Source organism: Vulpes lagopus, chromosome 1, assembly GCF_018345385.1.
Source record: "Vulpes lagopus strain Blue_001 chromosome 1, ASM1834538v1, whole genome shotgun sequence".
NCBI classification, from domain to species: domain Eukaryota; kingdom Metazoa; phylum Chordata; class Mammalia; order Carnivora; family Canidae; genus Vulpes; species Vulpes lagopus.
This window is the reverse complement of record NC_054824.1, coordinates 166,132,935-166,147,993: the sequence shown is the minus strand read 5'-3', so window position 1 is coordinate 166,147,993 and position 15,059 is coordinate 166,132,935. Positions and strand designations below refer to the sequence as shown.

General features: G+C 36.5%; 1 pseudogene; it reads left to right on the top strand.

Annotated features, from left to right (window-relative positions):
* The first annotated feature begins 587 nt into the window (after positions 1-587).
* Positions 588-1,087, top strand: LOC121487797 (annotated as a pseudogene).
* The last annotated feature ends 13,972 nt before the right edge of the window (positions 1,088-15,059 follow it).

Sequence of the window (15,059 nt, the reverse complement as noted above, 5' to 3'; positions counted from 1 at the left end):
AGCAAATGAAGAGATAGAGGAATGTGCTCCAAATGAAAGAACAAGACAAAATCTCAGAAATGAAACTAAATTAAACAGAGATAAGCAACAAGCTGATAAGGCATTTAAAGTAATGATCATAAAGATGTTCACTGGAGAAAAGAATGGAAGAACTGAGTAAGAGCTTCAACAAAAAGATGGAAAATATAAAAGGAACCAATCAGAGTTGAATACAATAACTGAAATAAAAATATTCTAGAGGGAATCAAAAATCAACATCAACTTAGTCAACATCAAGTGAACAAACATTTGCATTATAAAGGTTCGAGAAGGATAAGAGAGAAAAAAAGCAGAAAATGTATTTGAAGAAATAATAGCTAAAAACTTCCCCAATTTGAGGAAGGAAACACATCCAGGTTCAGGAAGAATAGAGAGTTCCAAACAAGATGAACTCAAGTGAGGGCCACACCAAGACACATAATAATTAAAATGTCAAAGGTTAGGCCATCTTGTGTCCCCATGTGTGCACCTAATCCCAGCTAGTCTACCCAAGACACCCTGAGCACCAATCCTAGTCCCCCGTGGGGCCCCATTTCCACTCCAACAAGATGGAAGAAACTATCATGAACCAGGAAAAACTTGCCACACACACACGTTGGTGGGAAAGGAACTGCTCACTGAAAGAAGGTAGTTCATAGAATGGCTACAGCAGATGATAGAGAACTTCAGTTCTTCTTAAAGAAGTTGGGGACAAACTATCTCTGGTATTGAAAAAGTGAATGTGTTCACAAACCAGGGAACAGTGATCCACTTTAACAACCCTAAAGGTCAGGCATCCCTGGCAGCAAACACTTTCACCATTATAGGCTGTGCTGAGACAAAGCAGCTGACAGCTACCCAGTATCTTAAACCAACTTGGTAGAGACAGTCTGACTCCTTTAACAGTCTGGCTGAAGCTCTGTCCAAACAATCTGTGAATGGAAAAGCATCACTTGCTACCAGAGAGGATGAAGATGATAAAGCTCCAGATCTTGTGGAGAATTTTGATGAAGCTTCCATGAATGAAGCAAACCAAATTGAGTCAACTTCTGAAGAAGATAAAACCTGAAGATGTTACTGGGAGCTGCTGTTTTACATTATGACCACTTTTTAAATTTTGTTCATGTATCTGTTGCAATCTAGATCTCTAATATTTTTAAGTCCAAGCCCTTTGGGCACTGCAACTCTGCAGTTTTTACTTATGCATAATTCATTCTTTGCAGCTAATAGGCTGAAGGAGCCTGGGAATAAAGTTTGAAACAAAGTTAAAGTTCTTTGCCTAGTTAAAAAAGTCAAAGTTTAAAGATAGAGAATTTTAAAAACAGTGAGAAGCAAGAAGTTATGTACGATGGAAACCTCATAAGACTATCAGCTGATTGTTTTTAGGAGAGACTTTGTAGGTGAGAATGGAGTGGCATGGTATATTCAAAGAGCTGAAAGAAAAAAATCTGCAACCAAAAATACTTAGCAGTATTACCATTTAGAATTGGATAAATAGTTTCCCAGGCAAGTAAAAATTGAAGGAGTTCTTGAGGTAAGAAAGGAAAGGCCATCATTAGAAGAAAATTATGAGTAAAAAGAGTAAAACATGACAACATATACATAAAACATGGAAGTGGAGTAAAAAATGTTCTTTTTAGAACATGTTCAAACTTAAGTGGCCATCAATTTAATAGAGATTACTATGAACTTAAGATGTTATATATAAACCTCACAGTAACTACAAACCCCAAATCTATAATCGATACATTAAAAAAATGAGAAATCCAAATGTAACACTACAGAAACTAATCAATCACAAGAGCAATAAAGAAAGGAATAAAGATCTACAAAACAGAAAACAACACAATAGCAATAAGTACATACTATCAATAATGACTTTACATGTAAATGGTCTAAATGCTCAAATCAAAAGACATAGGGTGGTGGAAGGGGGAAAAGCAAGAGTCACCTATCTGATGCCTGCAAGAGACTCACCTCAGACCTAAGACATACATACCAAAAATAAAATGATGGAAAAAGATATTTCTTGCAAATGAAAGCAAGGGGAGAAAAAGCCAGGTAGCAACTATACCAGACAAGATAGACTGTAAAACAAAGACTTTAACAAGGGACAAAGAAGGACATTACATAATGATAAGGGATCAATACAACAAGAAAGTATAATAATTATAAATATGCACCCAACATTGGAATACCTAAATACTTTACATAAAGTAAGTATTATAAGACCTAAAGGGAGAAATTGGTAGTAATACAATGACACTAGGGGCTTTAACATCCCACTTATATCAATGGACAGACTGTTTAGGCAAAAACAGTAAGGAAACAGTGTCTTTGACACATTAGACCAGATTGATTTAAGATATATATAGAATATCTCATCCAAATACAACAGAATGCACATTCTTTTCAAGTGCATATGGAATATCCTTGAGGATAGATCACATATTAGGCAGCAAAACAATTCTTAATAAATTTAAGAAGATTCAAATCCTATCATACATCTTTGCTGACCACCATAATATGAAACTAGAGATCAATCACAAAAATAAAAAAACACGGCACATGAAGGCTAACCAATATGCTACTAAACAATCAATGGGTCAATGAAAAAAATCAGAGGAAATTAAAATAATACTTGGAGATAAATGAAAATGAAAACATAACAGTCCAAAATCTTGGGACATAGCAAAGGCAATTTTAAGAGCAGTTTATAACTGTACAGTCCTACCTCAAGAAACAAGAAAAATCCCAAATAAACAATGTAACTTTATACCTAAACGTGCTAGAAAAATAACAAACAAATCCCAAGATTAATAGGAGGAAGGAAATATAAAGATCTCAGCAAAAATAAATGAAATAGAGACTAGAAAAACAATTTTATAAAGATGAATGATAACAATAGCTGATTCTTTGAAAATATAAATCAATTTTATATTTATCTGGTTTATCAATTAAACCAGACTCTTCAAGAAAAGGAAAAAAATTAAATTGGAAATGAAAGAGTAGTAATAACCAAAATCACAGAAATACAAAGGATTATAAAAGACTACTACAAAAAAATTACATGTCAACAAGTTGGACAACCTAGAACTGGATATATGTCAACATATTGGACAACCTAGAAGAACGGGATAAATTCCTGGAAACATACAGTCTTCCAAAACTAAATCAGGAAGAAACAGAAAATTTGAACAGACAATTAGTAGTAACAAAATCGAATCAGTAATCAAAAAACTATCACCATCAAAGTCCAGGATCCAATGGCTTCACAGAGAATTCTACCGAACATTTAAAGAAAAGTTAATACCTATTCTTCTCAGAGTATTCAAAACCATAGAAAAGGAAAGAAAAGTTTCCAAATTCATTCTACAAGGCCAGCATTAGTCTGGTAACAAAACCAGATGAAGAGACTATAAAAAAAAAGAAAACTACTGATCAATATCCCTGATGAGCATAGACACAAAAATCCTCAACAAAATATTAGCAAACCACGTTCAATAATGCATTAGAAGAATCATTCACTGTGACTAAGTGGGGTTTACTTGGGGATGCAAGGATGATTCAATATTTGCAAATCAGTCAAGAATAAAAATCATATGATCATCTCAACAGATGCAGGAAAAAGCATCTGACAAAATTCAACATCCATTCATGATAAAAACTCTCAAAATGGACCTAAAAGAAACACACCTCAATGTAATAAAAGCCATTTTTTAAAAACCCACAGCTAACATCATACTCAATGACAAAAGACCAAGAGCTTTTCCTCTAAAAAGCAGGAGCAACACAAGGATATCTACTCTCACCGTTATTATTCAACATAGTATTAGATGTCCTAGCCCCAACAAAAGAATTAAAAGGCATTGAAATTTGTAAGAAGTAAAACTGTCACTATTTGCAGATGACATGAAAGAAACCCTGAAGATTCCACCAAAAAAACTATTAGAATAAATGAATTCTATAAAATTGAAGGATACAAATACACAGAAATTGCTTGCACATTAGCCTTGGCAACATTTTTGTAGATATGTCTTCTTAGGTAAGGGAAATGAAAGCAAAAATAAACTACTGGGACTACACAAAAGTTAAAAGCTTTTTTGCAGTGAAAGAAACTAACAAAATGAAACGGCAACCTACTGGATAGGAGAAGATATTTGCATGTTATATATCCAATAAAGGATTAATATAAAAAATATATAAAGAACTCATGCAACTCAACACAAAAAAAAATGTGATTGAAAAATAGGCAGAGGGGGGCAACTGGGTGGCGAAGTTGATTAAGTGTCCAACTCTTGATTTCAGCTTAGGTCACCATCTCAGAGTCATGAGATTGAACCCCGAGTCTTTGATCCTGACATCTGGAAATCTTCTCAACTGGCTACCCTGGTTTATAATATGCTCCAATCATTAACCACTGCTTTGTTTCCAATGAAATGTCTCTTATTTAATAAGATTACTTACTACTGATTATTTGAACTATAGGCCTAACTTGGGGAAAACACCTGTACACTGCCTCCTGAAATGAGTTTAATTGAACTGACCTAGTTCAACAAGAACCAATTTTAGCATGCAAAACTTCCAGGGAAGTTTCAGAGGAGGGAACCATAGGGGATAAAAGCAGGCTGCCCCCACAAATGTGCTCCTTTTGCATATTGGTTATTTTGAATTAAAGTTACTGAGAACTGGTTACTATATGAAGAAGACTCTGACACTCCTTTATCTACAGACAGTAAGAAATAAATCTTCCATGTGAGAAGTGCCCTCCCTGTATCAGGTAGAGACACCCTAATCATCAGAGCCAAGGAATTCAGAGTCAAAAAGGTTATATAATCAAATCTTTTTACTTTAACATTTGGGCTAAAGTAGTAAATTAGTAATTTAGAATTATTTACTAATTAAGCTCCAGAACATAAGTTTTATTTGTCCTGTCAATTACTCACATATTTTATATTTCTTTGTATAAAACATTTAAAAAGTTGCATGACTTGGTCATTTATTGAGGCTTAATTTCATTATTGGGCCTCTGTATACACATAATAAAGCTTCAAGGTTTCTCCTGTTAATCTATCTCATGTCAATTACTCTTAGATCAAGAACATGGAAGGGTAGAGAAAAAAATTTCCTCCCCAAAACCAGTAATCAGTGCTCTCAGGTATCTCTTAATGAAAGATATCCTGACCAGCCTGCTCAGCAGTGCCCTAGCAAGGCAGTTCAGATTCCTCCAGATTTGCCTGTAGGGAGAATATACATATATGTGTAGATTAGGGCATAGGTTTAAACAGATGTCATAGATCCCCAAGAACCTGCTCTTGACACCTGTACCCTTCTGACATTTGCCTTTTTTCAGGTCCCTAGCTACCATGACCTACCATGACATACCAGGGTAGGCACCTGTCAGCCAGCCTTGGGAAGTCAGAGCCCCAAGGCCTGTGGAGCATCAGTTGGTCCCCAACCACCTGTATCACCTCCTTGGGCAGTGGAAGTCAACCTCTAACAATATTTCAGAGGCATCAGGATGTCAACAAGTGACATTCAGTCTACATTTGGCTGGCTTTCTGTTGAATTCTGGAATTCAGCAATGAAAGCTCCCAGATGTCTCTTATTAGAGGCTACATCAGCCATTCTGCCTGCCATGATCCTCGAAGGGCAGTCCAGTTTTCTCCAGCTCTTCCTCAGTGTGAATATGCACATTTGTGTAGATTAGGGCTTAGAATTGGACATATGATTTGTACTGCTCCCAGCCAGATTTCTACTGAAATGTTCCCTTTAATAAGTGCCTGGCTACCCTGACCTTCATTGCCCACACCATTTGTATCCCAACATCAAGCTTCTTCAATAAAATATATTTAAAACACCTGAGTGTCTCAATCAGTTAAGTGTCTGCAATTAGCTCAGGTTATGATCCCAGGGTCCTAAGATCAAGTCCTACATTGGGTTCCTTACTCAGCAGGGAATCTGCTTCTCCCTCTACCACTCCCCGCTGCTCATGCTCTCTCTCTCAAATAAATAAAATCCTTTAAAAAATTTTTTTAAAAATTAAACACAGGTGTAAAAAACAGGACAGTAATTAACATGACTCACTAACCTTACCAAAATTACCTAAGATGTGGTTTACGGATAGAATTGATTATATATTCATTTCTGAGGATTCCTGAGAAAACTACAGAAGGCTTAGGCCAGAAAAAAACTTAAAATTAAGTAAACTCCAGATGTTGGCCTGATCACCCAACCCAGTGAGTTATATTCTGTATTAAAAAGAACAACTAAGAAAGACATCCCAGGCTTGGCTGGGATAGAGCCCAGAGGGCATGACCTGCTCCTTGAGAGAAGATAGGCAAACAATCTGGGGGACAGACAGTATGGAGATAGCAATCTGAGGACCACCTGGGGTACTCAGTGGGGAGATAATTTGCTCACCTCAGGCAGCATCCCTATTAGGCAATATTCACTGAAGCATCTCTCCAGGAACAGGGGAGCTGGCCGATGACATTTCCCTTCCCCAACCCTTAGCATAAACACAGAACCACTAGCAGGAGGCAGCACAAAGCTGACACTGGCTGCTTAACTTACTAAGCACCTCCACCACCACCCCCACCCCTGTACACTGGTATGATTGCCCTTGCCTTCCAAGTCAAGTTTGCCTCAGTCCCAGTGTGGTGGGCCCCACCCCCAGAAGACCAGCATAACCCCTGCACATACCACGTCTCCTGATCAGAGAGTTCTTCAGGGCCTCAGTTCTGGTGGAGTTGGTGTCAGGTCTCATTTCACAGGCAGACCAGAGCACACCTATTTAAAACTTGCCACATTCAAGCAGGGACCAAACACTTCCCACACAGTCAAGGAGAGCCTCTACAGATGACTGGCTTGAAGGACAGAGCAGCTAAAACACAGCAGCAGAGTGAATGCAGCACACCCCAGAGATATTCTCTGAAGTGCCAGGCCCTGGACACTACATGACCTCTTCTTCATAAAGCCATTACTTTTAGAAGAAGGAGACATAACTAGCCTAACATAGAGAAGCAGGCAGAGACTTAGACAAAATGTGAAGCCAGAGGAATTTATCCCAAATAAAAGAACCAGATAAGGCCACAGCCAGTGATCTAAGCAAAACATGCCTCATGGAGAATTTAAAGCCATGATCATAAGAATAGTCACTGGACTTGAGAAAAGAATAGAAGATATCAATAAGACTTTTACAAAAGAAATGAAAGAGTTAAAAAAGAATCAGAGATGAAGATTACAATAAATGAGATTGGAAACAGGCTTGATGCAATGAATAGCAGGCTAGCAAAAGTAGAGGAATGAATTAGTGACCTAGAAGATGAAATAATGGACAATAATGAAGCTGAACAAAAGAGAGGATAGACTTAGAGAACTCAGTGATTCCACAAACACAATAACATTTGTATTATAGCAGTCGTAGAAGAAGAGAGAGAAAAGGGGTCAAGATATTATTTCAAGAAATTATAGCAGAAAACTTCCCTGATCTGGGGAAGGAAACAGACATCCAGATCCTGGAGGCACAGAGAACTCTCATCAAAAATCAACAAAAGCTGGCCAACATCAAGACATATTATGATTAAATTTGCAAAATATACTGATAAAGAAAAAAATCTTTTTTTTTTTTTGGATAAAGAAACAATCTTAAAAAGCAGCAAGATAAAAGAAATCCTTAATTTCACCTTAACCAATAAAGGTAGCTGAAAATTTCTCAACAGAAACTGGGCAACCCAGAATGGAGTAGCATGATATAATCAAAGTGCTGAATGGGGAAAATCTGCTGCCAAGAATACTCTATCCAGCAAGGCTATCATTCTGAATAGGAGAGATAAAGAGTTTCCCAGACAAATAAAAACTAAAAAAGTTTGTTACCACTAAATCAGCCCTGCAAGAAATATTAAGGAGAGACCAAAAGTAACAAAGACAAGAAAGGAAGAAAGGATCAGAGGAAAATCTCCAGAAACAATAACAAAACAAGTAATAAAATACCAATGAGTACATGTCTATCAGTATTACTTTGAATGTAAATGGACTAAATGTTGTAATCAAAAGACATGGGGTGTCAGAATGGGTAAAAAGAAAACGAGAACCACCTATATGCTGCCTACAAGAAACTCATTTTAGATCTAAAGATACCTGCAAAAAAAAAAAAAAAGATAGCTGCAGATTGAAAGTGAGGAAGTGAAGAAGTATTTATCATGCAAATGGATGTCAAAAGAAAGTTCAAGTAGCAATACTTATTATATTGGTCATATTGGCTTTTGTACTCTTGTATTGTCTTTATCCTGCTTGGTTGTGGGGGTACTACTGGCCTCAAGGAATGATTCTGAATGTGTTTCATCTATTTCATTATTTGTAAGATCTTTATAAAGATTATCATTAATTTTTTTTTTAATGTTTGGTAGAACTCATCAGTGAAACCACGTGGTCTTAGGTTTTCCTATACTAGGAGATTTTTTATTCCTAATTCAACTTTCATTCTTGTTATTGATCTAAGATTATCTACTTAGATTTAAGATCTATTACTATCTACTGGATTTAAGATTCATGATCCAATATTAGTTACTTGTGTATTTTTATGAATTACCTAGAAGTTTTTTCCTGTTATCTGACTTGTTAGTACATTATTGTTTACGGTAATCTGTTATCACATCAATGTATTTCTGTGGTTATCTGTTGCATTGTTTTTATTTTTCATTTTGGTTTTTGAGTCTTCTTTTTTCTTAGTTAATCTGTAGTTTAAGCATTGCCAATTTTGTTTTATTTTTTTATTTTTTAAAATTTTTAAAAAGATTTTATCTATTCATGAGAGACACAAAGATAGAGAGAGATGCAGGCTCCATGCAGGGAGCCCGACGTGGGACCTGATCCCGGGACTCCAGGATCACGCTCTGAGCCGAAAGCAAGCACTAAACCGCTGAGCCACCCAGGGATCCCTGATTTTTTTTTTAAACTTTTCTTTACTTTCAATGTTATGCTATTGTTTATTCTGGTTTTTATTTATTTTTCTTTGTTATTTCCTTTCTCTACTAAGTTTCATCTAAGTTCATCTTTTTCTAGTTCTTTGTGCTGTAATGTTAAATTGTTTATTTTAACTTTTTTCTCTTTTTTTTAAATAAAAGTCTTTATAGCATAAATTTCACTCTAACATCTGCTTTTGCTGCATCCTATAGGCTTTAGAATATTGCGTTTTCTTTCTCTTTTGTTTTGAGACATATTTTGATTGGCTGTTTGAGTTCTTTTTTTTAATGATAAATTTAGTTTTTATTGGTGTTCAATTTGCCAACATATAGAACAACACCCAGTGCTCATCCCGTCAAGTGCCCCCCTCAGTGCTCATCACCCATTCACCCCCACCCCCCGCCCTCCTCCCCTTCCACCACCCCTAGTTGGTTTCCCAGAGTTAGGAGTCTTCATGTTCTGTCTCCCTTTCTGACACTTCCTACACATTTCTTCTCCCTTCCCTTCTATTCCCTTTCACTATTATTTATATTCCCCAAATGAATGAGACCATATAATGTTTGTCTTATTTGACCCATTGCTTGTGCACTAGTATGTTAATATTTACATATTAAATAATATTTACATTGTAGATTTTCCAGCTTTGTTTTATTGTTGATCTTTAATTTTGAATCGTGTTTAGAAAATATACTTGGTATAATTTCAGTCTTTTTAAACTTGTAATATTTGATGTCTCTTTTTATGTGATTTAGCCAGGGGATTCTTCTGTGTATATCTGAAGAAAATGTGCATTCTATTTTTCTTGGATGGAATGTTTTATATATATATATATCCCTGTTTTATATGTTTTATCCCTGTTTATATGTTTTATATGTTTTATATATATATATATATCTTTTAGAATCATGTGTATTCTGAAGTATGCATCAATTTAAAAATGTTCTTGTAAAAAAACTTCAACTAAGGGTACTCATTTAAAATAAAGTATATCAGAGGGGAGGTGGGTGGGGGGCATGGGTGAAATAGGTAGAGGGGATTAAGGGTACACTTAACATGATGAGCACTGAGTAATGTATAGATGTGTTGAATCATTATATTGTACACCTGAAACTAACATAATATTATATGTTAACTTTACTGTTATTAATATTAAAAACTTAATTAAAGAAGTCTTCATGGAAAACAGCAGGGGAATTTAGTAATATAATAATGACATTAGGACTATTAAATGTGATTTATGATAGAGGACAGACACCCTCACTAATATATGTGGAAGCAACAGAAAAATTTTAAAGGTCTAAACCGCATACCCCCACACTAGAGAACAGCATTATTTACAGTATTTCCAGGTGCCAGAAACACAAGAAAACTGATTGACTTGATAAGAACAGCTGAGAAATTAAATCAAGATAAAGGTTATGGCTTGAACGCTCATGTATATAGACAAAAGGCTTCCACCTAATGTAAATAAACCAAATCAAAATAGAACACATAAATCTACAAGGTCCTTTTGGCAACCTAAACCATTTAGACCATCAGCCTTTAAAACAACTATCAAAAAAGAAACCCAGCAGAAACTTCAAAAACTATATACAGTGGCAAAAAGATGGAAACAACAAACCCTTTAGAGGAAACAGAACTACAGAAAATAAACCCACCTAGAGACTCACTAACCCATTTACTATAAATACTATACTAACCATTTTATAAAACCTAATCCCATTAATAAACAAGCCACTAGAAGCCAAAGAAGAACCAACCCTGTGAGCGCCCCCTCTCCCCGCCCCCCAAGGGACTCAGCAGTCTCTGTGTCTTGGCCCAAGCTGGAGACAATCACCTGTATGTTACACTGGCCATAACAATAAAAAACCCTTTTCTAAGCAAAAGTACTATATATGCCAGCATGTTGTTCGGTGCTGGAGCTCAAGTAACCATGATACAAAGATATCCTACAAACTTAGAAAACCCTTTAACAATAAAAAGGGACTAATTGAAGGATTGGGAAGAAAACCCCTATGAGTACATAGATTCCTAAGAATTGATAATAGACCAACCATTAAGGCTAAATACCTTATAGATCCCAGTCAAGAAAATATTCTTGGAATGTATGTAATAAGACATATAAAAAAATCAAGGGAAACATTCAGTAAGTCCTAAACTATTGCATCTACTATTTCACCATATGCTAACTCAATCTGACCTGTTAAGAAGCCAGATGGGTCATAGAGATTTATAGTACTTTATAAGAGTCTAAGCATTCTCCTCAAATTGAGGGAGCACTCCTGAATACAGGTGCTAACATAAACAATATCATCATTGGATCTGGAACTGATTACCTGGTGATAGATTTATCTGACATATTCTTTGCTATTCCAACAGATGAAGAGAGCCAATTCATGACTACATTCACATAGGAAGGCAGAAAATATTGATTTACTGGGTTATCACAAGGATACCTTAACAGCTCAGTAATAGCTCACAACCATCTAAAACAAGACATCCAGGACTTACATGAAAAATGCCACATATACACAAATTAGTATTTCCTATATTGATTACATATTTATGGTCATAACTTGGAAGAATAGACTAAGGTCACAATAGAGTTAAGTAAGTTCCTTACACTCAATTGACCCAAATAAGGACCATCTTAGAATCCCAGACTACAGTAAATTTTCTAGGCTAAAGTTGGTCTTCTGAGGGGGAAAAATACCAGATCCAATTATAAACAGACTGCAAACCAACTCCTACCACAAAAGCAGCAGCTCAGAAACTGATAGGACTGTTTGGATCTTGAAAATAGCACAAACCACATACAGGGATCATATTAAGACACAATTATGGAATAACTAGGAAGAGTAGGGAACTTAGATGGAGAGACTCAAGAGTCAGCCTTTACTTATTTGAAAAAAATGCTGTCAGGACTTCTTAATATACCAGTTAATGAGGACTGTAAATAAGGAATGCCTATATTCAAAAGAGTTTACAACATAGTCAATGTGGACTGAACACTGCAGGACCCAAAATTTTACCCAACTGTATTTTGGACTGAGAAGTTCCCATGGTCTGAGAACATACACCAATCCATTGAAATGTTCACTTAGGCACTCTATGAGGCCCTACAAAATACAGAGCCACTAACAAAAAATACACCAGTTAACTTCAATTTCAACAACCTATCCTGGGATGAGTAAAGCAAACCCCTGACAAACAGGGTACCTACTCCTAACCATAAACTTTAAATGTATAAATGGTATATTTATGAGCAGGATGTATGGTTGGAAGGTCAACCCTCAGCATGAACTAAGGAAATTTCAGTAAAGTCAATGATGGTGCCAGAATTTTCAAGGGGTGAGCCCATCCAAACTCAAGCTGTTGGGCAATCAGGAGCATCCTGGCCCATGGAACTCAACAATACATGGTTTATAAATAGATCACCTCCATGACACTATCTGAATTATGATGGTAGTCCATGGCCTTGAGGACTAATGATGGTCTAACCCTGACAGAATCGGGCTCAGGAAAGTCAGCACAATATGCTCAGCAAATAGTCAAAATACATGATTGAATAATCTGTTAATGAAACTCAGAATGAGGTATATCTTTTCTCAGATTGATGGGCAGTAGCTAATGGAACAGTTCCTTGTCAAGAACGTGTTGGGGAAATGACTAGAAAATGGGAAATAAGAACATAGGGTAAGGACATATGGCAGTATAGCACTGGCTGACATCTCCCTATTCATCACACATGTCTCTGCACATCAAAAGCACAATGCTGAAGTAACCGAATTTAGTAACCAGATACACAAATTCACAAGGAAAATTCAAAAGAAATTTTGAATCACTAAATTGTACACCTGAAACTAATATAACACTGTATACTAACTATATTGGAATTAAAATAAGAAAATAAATTAATACATACACAGATTGGTTGATATGTGGAATACACTTAAAGCAGCTATAATCTTATAGACTACTAGTTGGAGATAACAGATAACCCAACCAGAAATAAATAGATGCCACATCCTAATGCCTCTAATTCCTGGGCAACTGTGAAATTAGACCACTGGCACTTAAAAAAGGGAAGGTGACATCGAGTTACCACACTTTTATGATTCCCCAGTATCAACAGGGAGAGTGGAGCCTATGAAACATGGAAAGCGCCCTGATGATAGAAGGAAAATAGGTTCTATGGATATCTGTTGGAATGAAACCAAAATACCTTTATTACTACTAGACTTTGACTATATCGATGGTATATGGCTATGTCTATGGCTTTGATACTTTCTCAACCAGTTGTATGTAACATAGGAAATTGGACCAGGATAGTATGCTCTAAGCCAAACCTCATCCTAACTTCCTGGAGTCAAGGGGAAATTAAGGAACATAAAATATGACAAGATGTGTCAAACAAGAACAGGTCATAAATATAAAAATAGGAAAAAAGGGCAGCCCGGGTGGCTCAGGGGTTTAAGCACCTGCCTTTGGCCCAGGTCGTGATCCTGGAGACCCAGGATTGAGTCCCACGTCGGGCTCCCTGCATGGAGCCTGCTTCTTCCTCTGCCTGTGTCCCTGCCTTTCTCTCTCTCTCTGTGTATTCTCATGAATAAATAAATAAAATCTTTTAAATATCAGAAAGGGAGACAGAACATAAAGACTCCTAACTCTGGGAAATGAACTAGGGGTGGTGGAAGGGGAGGAGGGCGGGGGTGGGGGTGAATGGGTGACGGGCACTGAGGGGGACACTTGACAGGATGAGCACTGGGTGTCATTCTGTATGTTAGTAAATTGAACACCAATAAAAAATTAATTTATTAAAAAAATAATAATAATAAAAATAAAATCAGGGAAATATTCCACACTGAACCTCCTAAAAGTAATATAGTAAATGCAAATCATACAGGGAAATATTCCACACTGAACCTCTTAAAAGTAATCTAGTAAATGCAAATCATACATTAGAAAATACAAGTAATGGCACATTTGGAAGATGAGACTGTAAGTGTCAAAATAACTTTGCAGGAATTGAAAAGAATAAAAACGTGCAACCCTAAAACAATGACAGGCTTGAACTCTGATGTTATGGCAATTGATAGTGCTATGCAAGCTTGTGCCTCCTGGAGCTTTATAAAAATGATCTCTACTTGGAAATATATTTGTCAAGGAAGTTAGGCTGAGTGGTTTAAGAAAGTTTTTTTTTAGTCATTTGGCAATTGGATATGGTACCGTGGCAGAAAGTTATGTTTATATTGATAATATTAGGAATATGGTTACTGAAACTGGTCATTAACCTAGAATGTATGTCAAACAAAAATACTTCAAAAGATGAATGAGTGTGATTAAGATATAAGTGATGTAGAATCACAAGGTGGAATGGTAGCTTTGTGCACTTAGATTTGTACTGGGCATTAAGCCCTTAGTTTTAATTAATGTGGGAAAGTTCTGAAATCACTGAGTGGATATCACGTATTGGCTTAATATGAGTTAAAGTTGTCTTAATATAAGAATGGTTATAGTTAAAGTTGTTTTGTTACAAGAACGAAGGAAGTTGTCTCAGAAATGTCATGTCTTGCTTCAACGTGGATGGAACTGGAGGGTATTATGCTGAGTGAAATAAGTCAATCAGAGAAGGACAAACAGTGTATGTTCTCATTCATTTGGGGAATATAAATAATAGTGAAAGGGGATATAAAGGAAGGGAAAAGAAATGTTGGGAAATATCAGGAAGGGAGACAGAACATAAAGACTCCTAACTCGGGGAAACGAACTAGGGGTGGTGGAAGGGGAGGAGGGCGGGTGTTGGAGGGGAATGGGTGACGGGCACTGAGGCGGACACTTGACGGGATGAGCACTGGGTGTTTTTCTGTATGTTGGTAAATTGAACACCAATAAAAATTAATTTAAAAAAAAATGTCATTTCTCTGTTCTCACCATAAGAACTCAGCTCATGAGGGGTCCTGCTGGGGGTCTGTTAATAAAAACCTGTGAAAGGACTCCTGGGTGGCTCAGTCAGTTAAGTATCTGCCTTTGGCTCAGGTCATGGTCCAGGGATCCTGGGGTCGAGTCCAGCA